Raw genomic sequence first — 8,770 nt, 5'->3', positions numbered from 1 at the left:
TATGTTTTTAAAGTGAGTTTTGGTCCATTTGGTCAAATTCTTTAAGTTTTATTTAATTTTCATGGTTTGATCTTATTTTGCACTTTAAATTATATTTTTAGATGTTGTAGAGACATTTAAGCAACTTTGAAGCGAAAATGGAAGCTTAAAGAAGTAAATAAGAAGATTTCATAATAGGAGGCAGAAGACAATTATGGGTAGTCTTACGACCATAATTGGTGCCTATAATTACTAGGTATATATAATATTTTTTAAAAATAGAGTTAAATGGCAAGTATAAGAAGAAAGTTACATCTTCTTGACTTTTCTATCATAAAATACAGTAACCTAAAGGATTTTTAGAGAGAGAAAGCTTCAAGAAACAAATAGAAGAGTGAAAATCTAAGATTAAAGATAGAAGACCCAAGAGAACCAAGATTGGAAAACTTGAGAGTTTTTCTTATCTCTCTTATTATCTTCTTTACTGATTTAAAATGTCTTCTTTTTAATTTTATCTTGTAGTTTGATTTATAGTCATGAATAACTAACTTCCTTTGCTAGGGTTTATGATGAATCTATAAGTTCTCAAAGATTATGTAATGGGTTTTGATTTTTAATTAATGATGATGAATGTTTGATTTAGTAATTATGATTTCAATTTCTTGCTTGGTGTTAGGGCCTAATACCGTGCATGTTTGTAGATTGAAGCGTGATATTGAGAAATACATACCCATTGAGTTTATGCCTTTGCTAAACCTAAGGTTTTATTTAAAGATAAATATAAATCCTGTGTCGGTAAATTGATTGTTATAAAAATTAATGGGTTTTGATTAACATCATACCATGAAAGTAGGTAAGCTTTTATTCTTAATATGTTTAATTAGCCTTGAGAGAAGAATTGGATAAAATATGATAATCAACCATCAACAATTCATCTTATCATTTATATTAATTGGATTTGTTACAATTTTTGAGTAATTGATAGTGAAATCATAAACCAGAGGCTTCTTTATATTGGCATTTCACTTTTAACTTGTTAAGTGTTTATTTTCCTTTATTAATTTTGACTTAGTTAGTTTGTAATTTAATTAATTTTAATTCGATTTTCATCTATAGCATTTCATTTCTCTAGCTAATTTAAATTACAAAACAACCTAATACTCGACAACCAATCCCTGTGGGATCGACATCTTTTTATATTACTTAATTGACTCATATACTTGCAAGCTATTGGCAACAAGTTTTTGTTACCGTTGTCGAGGATTGGTGCTTTGTTGATATTAGTATAATTTGTAGTTTGGCTAGACTAGAGTTTTATTTTATTTTATTTTTGTTCTATTTGATTTTTTGTTGTCTTTGTTCTTTCCTTATAATTACTCTATTAGTTTATGACTAGATCTTAAAATCAAGAATTATTGGATTTTGACCTAGAATTGAAAGAACTTTTAGAAGACGTAGAAAAGAAAGACAAGCAAGATAAAAAGTTGTCATAGAGGATAACATCAACAATCAGTGAGCTCTTTGTGATTATGTTATACCTACTACACATGATGGTTATTCTAGTGTTGTAAGGCCTGTTATGGTTACTAACAATTTTGAGATCAAACCTTCCATTGTTCAAATGGTATAACAAAATCAATTTGGAGGGTTAGAAAATGAAGATCCATATGTCCACTTGTCACGTTTCTCTTAGATATGTGACACCTTCAAAATGAATAGAGTTCTTAAATATGCAATCAAATTGAGGCTATTTCCATTTTCATTGAGGGATAAAGCAAGTGCTTGGTTGGATTCTAGGGCACTTGTACAATTACTACTTAGCAGAAACTTTCTAAAGCTTTCCTTGCAAAATATTTCCTACCTAGGAAAACTGTTAAATTGAGAAATGAGATCGCCACTTTTTACAAGAGGGATGACGAGTCATTATATGAAGCTTGAGAAAGGTTTAAAGATTTACAAAGATAGTATCCCCATCATGGTTTGTCTGACTGGCTAGTTGTTCAAACTTTCTATAATGGTCTTTTTTCCTCATTGAAAAGTATTTTAGATACAACTGCTAGTAGGTCATTAATGGGTAAAACATCTTATATGGCTTTGCACTTGATTGAAGAAATTGCTTTTAATAATTATCGATGGTCTAATGATAGAACTAGTCAAAGAAGACATTTTAGAGTACATGAGATGGATGGGGTTACTATGGTGAATGCTAAGTTAGATGCAATGACAAAGAAATTAAAGAGATTAGATATGAAGGTTGTAAAAACTTCTAGTTATGAGAATTATAAAAGAGATCATGCAAGCTTCGAAAGTTATTTGGGTATCCACTATGCACATGAGCCTACAAATGAGCAAGTGAATTTTCTCAACTACAACCAAAAGGGATAAGGAAATCTTTACTCAAATACATATAACCCAGGTTGGAAGAACCACTTAAACTTTGCATGGTCAAACCAAGATAATACTTCTTACCTAAACCAGAACTTTAGACAGCCACCTTTAGGGTTCCAAGTTAGAAATAGTAACCCTCAACCTCTACATTATTGTCAAACTCTTTAAGAACAAAAATCAAATTTGGAATGATGATGGAGAATTTTATTCTTGCCTAAAAACAGAAGGCCGATGCCTAAGATAAAACGATTAGACAACTCACTACCAAGGTTGATCAATTAGCCACACATAATAAGATGTTTAAGGTACAATTGACAAACAAGTACTTTCAATTCTAGGGAAATAAGAAAGCTATCAAGCTAACCTCAAAATCCAAGGAAGTATTGTAAGGCAATTGTCACTAGCAGTGGTAAACAATTGGATGAACCTATAGGCAAGGTTAAAAATAAGGATGATGATAAGGGTAAGCAAGAGGAAGTTGAAAAGTCTATTGACGAAGATACATTGAAGAAAAAGGTTAAGGTAAATGTCTAAGAAGCCCCTGAAAAGCAAATGCTATCCAAAATATGTACAACACCTTTGCCTTTTCCTTAAAGGTTTCAAAAGGCAAAGCTTGACCAACAATTTGGAAAGTTTTTGGATATCTTTAAGCATATTCATCTCAATGTTCCTTTTATGGAGGCTATAACTCAAATGCTGACATATGCCAAGTTTCTCAAAGATATCCTTTCAAATAAAAGGAAACTTTGAAGAGTTTGAAACAATAGTTCTCTCAGAGGAATGCAAAGCCATTTTGTAAAATAGACTACTACCAAAACTTAAGGATCTAGGGTGTTTTTCTATTCCTTGTATAGTTGGTAAAAAATCTTTTGGAAAACCTTTATGTGATTTTGGTGCAAATATAAGTCTAATGTCTTTGTCTATTTGCATAAGATTGGAGCTTGAAGAATTTAAACTTACAATAGTGACCTTACAATTAGAAGATAGATCTATAAAGTATCCTATGGGGATAATAGAAAACATATCAATTAAAGTTGGAAAATTTATATCCCCGTAGACTTTGTGGTTTTGGAAATGGAAGAGGATACTCATATTCCTCTTATTCTGGGAAGACCATTCTTAGCCACAATGAGAGTGATCATCGATGTTAAAAATGAAAAACTCACTTTTGAGATTGGATATGAAAAAATAGAGTTTAATGTTTTTTTAATGTCAAAGCAACCTAACATTGTGAATTCTTGTTATAGGGTTGACATTATCGATGATTGCATGAAAGAAATATTTATCAAGAAATACCCTAAGGATCCACTCAAGTCATGCATTGTTCATGGAGCTTCAGTCAAAGATGAAAACATGGAAATTACAACCTGTGTTTAGTTTATGGAAGTAAATCCTAAGCTTACTCCCATTTTGAATTTCAAGTTTGAAGAACTCGAGTTAGGTAACCATTCTCTTCCTTTTCTTAAAACAGAAGATGCACCTAAGGTAGATTTTAAACCACTTCTTGTTAATTTGAGGTATGTTTTTCTTGGTCTTAATTCTACTTATCTTGTGATCATAAATGTTGAATTTAATGATGAACAAGAAAATAAGTTGTTTAGGGAATTTAGAGCATATAGGAAAATCATTGGTTATAACATTCATGATATCAAAGGAATAAGTCCTACCATTTGCATGCATTGCATCCATATGCTTGATGATTTCAAACCTACCATTGAACATCAAAGAAAATTAAATCATATCATGAAAGAGGTAGTGAGAACTAAAGTCATCAAATTGTTGGATACAAAGATTATCTATCCCATTTCTGATAGTTCGTAGGTAAGTCCAGTATAAGTGTTACCAAAGAAATAAGGTATGACTGTTGTCAAGAATGAGAATAATGATTTAATATCTATTAGGACAGTCACAGGGTAGAAGATGTGTATTGATTATAGAAAACTTAATAGTGCCACATGTAAGGATCATTTTCCCCTTCCTTTAATTGACCAAGTTTTAAAGAGATTAGCAAACTATTCTCATTTTTGCTATCTAGATGGGTATTCAGGATTCTTTCAAATCCTCATTCATTCAAAAAACTAGGAAAAGACAACCTTCAAATGCCCTTATGGCATATTTGCCTATAAGCGTATGTCTTTCAGTCTTTACAATGCACCTGCTACCTTTCAAAGATGTATGATGTCTATATTTTTTTATTTTGTTTAGCAAATTATGGAGGTGTTTGTGGATGATTTTTCTATATATGGAATATCTTTTGATAATTGCTTGTTTAACTTGTCTAAGGTTTTGTAAAGGTTCAAAGAGGTTAATTTGGTGCTTAATTAGGAAAATTGCATTTTATGGCGAAAGAAATGATAGTTCTTGGGCATAAAGTCTCACAAAAGAGGATTGAGGTAGATAAAACAAAAGTAGAAGTAATTGAGAAGATGCCCCCACTGACATCCATAAAAGGAGCCCAGAGTTTTCTTAGCCATACTAGGTTCTATTGGCGTTTCATTAAAGACTTTTCAAAAATTGCTAAACCTTTGTCTAATTTACTTGTTAAAGATGTTCCTTTTAATTTTGATTAGCATTGTCTTAATTTTAAAGGAAGTATTGATTTCAGCTCCTATTATGCAACCATCAAATTGTAGTATACTTTTGAAGTGATGTGTGATGCTAGCGACTTCACTGTGGGGGCAATTTTAGGGCAAAGGAAATATAAAAAGGTTTATGAAATTTACTATGCCAGTCACATTTTAGATGAAGCACAAGTCAACTATACCACCACTAAGAAAAAACTTCTTGTAATTGTGTTTGTTTTTGATAAGTTTAAGTCTTATTTAATGGATTCCCAGGTCATAGTTTACATAGATCATTCAGCCATTAAATAACTCTTAAATAAGAAGGATTCAAAACTGAGGTTGATTAAATGGATATTGCTTCTTCAAGAGTTTGGCCTAGAAATAAAAGATAAAAAGGGGACAAAAAATGTTGTTACTGATCATTTGCCATGCTTAGTGCAAACTAAGTATGAAGGTTTTGACAAAAGTCTACCTATTGATGACTCATTTCCAAATAAGTAAATTTTAGAAATATCTTACCGAGTAGTACCATGATATGCAGATTAAGTGAATTATCTTATGTGTGGTGTACTACCCCAAAAGATGAATCACTAGTAAAAGAAAAAGTTTTTATAGGAGGTGGAGAACTATTATTAGAAAGAACCATTACTTTACAAAAGATGTTTTGATGAGATTGTGCAATAATGCTTACCATAAGATAAGATGGAAAATGTTCTAACCCATTATGATTCTTTTGAATATAAAGGTCATTTTAATGCCACCAAGATAACAACTAAGGTGCTCCAAAATGGGTTCTATTGGCTAACTCCTTTTCAAGATGTGAGGAAATTTGTTCAAACATGTGATAGGTGCCAAAGAACTAGAAATATTTCGATAAGGAATGAAATGCCTCTAAATGATATACTTGAGATTGAAATTTTTTAAATGTGGGGCACCGACTTCATAGGGCCATTTCTTATGTCTTAGAAGAGTAAATATATCTTAGTTGATGTAAACTATGTTTCTAAATAGGTTGAGGCACTAACAAGTCCATCTAATAATACTAGGGTTGTGGTAAAGTTTTTAAAGAAATATATCTTCGTAAGAGTTGGGATTCCAAGAGCCATTATTAGTTATGATGGTTCTCACTTTTATAATCACTTATTTGAGAAATTGTTGAAGAAATATGGAGTTACCTATAAGGTTGTAACCCCATACCACCCTTAAACTAACAAGCAAGTTGAGATTTCTAATAGGGAGATTAAGGGCATACTTGAGAAAACCATAAGTGCTTCAAGGAAATATTGGAGTTAGAGATTGGATGATACACTTTGGGCATACCGCACAGCTTTTAAAACTCTCATTGGTATATCCCCCTTCTACCTTTTCTATCATAAGTTTTGTCAACTTCCGGTGGAGTTAGAGCATCGAGCTTTTTGGGCTATTAAGTTCTTGAACTTTGATTTGAAGAAAGCGAATGAAAACAACTAGATGAGTTAGAAGAGTTTAGATTGGATACTTATAAGAATGCCAAAATATATAAAGAAGAACCAAAAGGTGGCATGATAAGCATATTCTAAAGAAAGACTTCAAAGAAGGTAATCAAGTATTGCTTTTCAACTCACGATTAAAGCTCTTTCTAGGAAAACTTAAGTTCAGGTGGTCTGGTCCTTTTAAGATTTTAAAGGTATTTCCCTATGGAGTCATTGAGGTATGGAGTGAAACTTTTAGAGCATTTAAGGTTAATGGGCGGAGGTTGAAGTTGTATTTTATTGGTGACAAAGTGGAAGTAAAGGTGTCTCGACCACTTTCTAATCCCCCAACTTAAGCCCTACCATTGATCAAGCTAAGGACAATAAATTAGTGCTCTTATGAGGCAATCCAAGTTTTTCTTTTCTCAAAGAATTTTCTTTCAGCTTGTTGATAAATAATTTTCCTCACGTTTAGTTGAAAATTGTTCTTTTTGTTTATTTCAGGTTGATTTTGAAATGTTTAGCAATTGGAGTACAAGTTTAGCCATTAGGAGTATATTCAAGTTACAAAGGGGTTATAATTAAATCTTGTTCAATTTGATATTTTCATTGATTGTGATTTGTTTGATTAATTGTGTTCTTACCACTGATTGCATTAATTAGATTAACTGATTTCTTTGTAGTGTTGAATTTGTTAAGAGAGTGTGGAATTTGAATTAAATTTAAGCTTACATTTTCAAGATATTGTGTAGTATTTATGGGCACTAAATATGGCTGTAAAAATGCCCATATTAAGCTTCTAGAATGAAAGGGTTGGTGGCTTTGTTTTTTCATTTATATATATTATGAAGAAACCTTAACCCCTTTTTTTTTCTTCTTCATTTCAATGTCGCGTGAACTTTTCCTCAGCAACGTTGTATGCAGCCCCACTCTTTCACCCATTTCAAGCACCAGCTAACACATCACTTCTAGCTTTACACAGTAACGCATTAGTTTTCCACTTCCTTATCTGCACAAAACACTATAAAATGTGTTAGTTTTCCAATTTCACCTCAACTTCAAACACGTCAGCCTCAATTTCAAAACATTACACACAGAAACGCATCATAAGTCTTTCAACCATTTCAAGCACGTGTTAGCTTTTTTTCTCTTTTGCATGACACCATTTCTCTATTAGCAAAACTAGAAACACATCATTTATTTCCTCTAGCCAGTGCATGAATTTTTCAATTTTTCCTCCATAAACTAGTTACGTTAAAGCCACACATCAAACTTTAGTTTTTCTCAATATTTTTCCAAAATAGTCCCAATTTCTCCAGCCAACATGAAACGAATTTTTTATTCCAAAATGGGTCAGATTAGATGATTACTAACAGGAAAAGGCCATAAAACATCTGACCAAGTCATCTTAGATAGCAACTTTGCCTTCCTTTTCAATGACCAGTGACACAGTGGCACCATTGCCCTCTTGTCCAACTCTAAATATGCCTAAAAGTCTATCAAAGCCTAAAGGGAAGCAGCGGGAACACAAATTGTGCCTTATAGCAATGAAACATCCTTTATGGGCATCCCAAGCAAGTTTTGGACCTTTGCTACTCTTCCCTCAAACTTCGCAATTTTGTGGCATTAATCAAATGGGCAGGTATAAAAAGCTTTTATGGCATTAATCAAATGGGCAGGTGTAAAAAGCTTTTACCTAGAAAAATTATCCCAAAAATGTATTTAGATTATCATACCCTAGAAACTTTGAATTTATATGATGACATCTATGAAATCATGCTTACGGTAGGTTAGGATAAATTTTATCTACTTCATCACCATACTCATAAAGAGCTTACTTTAGAATTTCTAAGTTTTTGCCACTTTATTGATGATCCTAATAATACAGTCTATGGATTAATGAGTTTCAGGTTTAATAATAAACATTATGGTTTAACACTTAGTGATATAAATGCAATTTTTGGTTTCCTAAATGATGGGGTAACACCCCACGATATGAGCTATTTTAATTGTGAAAATATATGACACAATTTGACAAACCATACCTTTCACAAATCACCCTTGGATAAAGCATCCAAATTGAGCAATCCCCTCTATAGAATTCTACACAAATTTATTGTAAAAAACACTTATGTAAGAGGGGACAATGATGACATTGTTACAACTGATTTGTTCTTGCTTCATTATTTAATTAATGACACAAAAATTAATGGTGGAGCCTTTTTAGGACAAAGATTCAACTATATTACCTTGGATGAAAAAAAAAGAAAGGTATTTATCAAACCAATAGTAGGTGAAGAACTTATCAGCCTTGAAATGCTCAAAAAAATAGGTATTTATCAAAAACTTATAAATGGTTCTTATGTTTCAGTAGATAAAAACACAACT

General features: G+C 31.9%; 1 non-coding gene across 1 annotated transcript; it reads right to left on the bottom strand.

Moving 5' to 3' along the window:
- Positions 1 to 1,854: 1,854 nt before the first annotated feature.
- On the bottom strand, positions 1,855 to 1,961 carry LOC123226607. Its single transcript, XR_006504356.1, has one exon. It is a non-coding gene; the product is annotated as a small nucleolar RNA R71 (small nucleolar RNA).
- Between the last annotated feature and the right edge of the window lie 6,809 nt (positions 1,962 to 8,770).

The sequence above is a fragment of the Mangifera indica genome, chromosome 9 (assembly GCF_011075055.1).
Source record: "Mangifera indica cultivar Alphonso chromosome 9, CATAS_Mindica_2.1, whole genome shotgun sequence".
NCBI lineage: Eukaryota > Viridiplantae > Streptophyta > Magnoliopsida > Sapindales > Anacardiaceae > Mangifera > Mangifera indica.
Note: the sequence above shows the minus strand (reverse complement) of the source record. Positions and strands in the feature narration are given on the sequence as shown.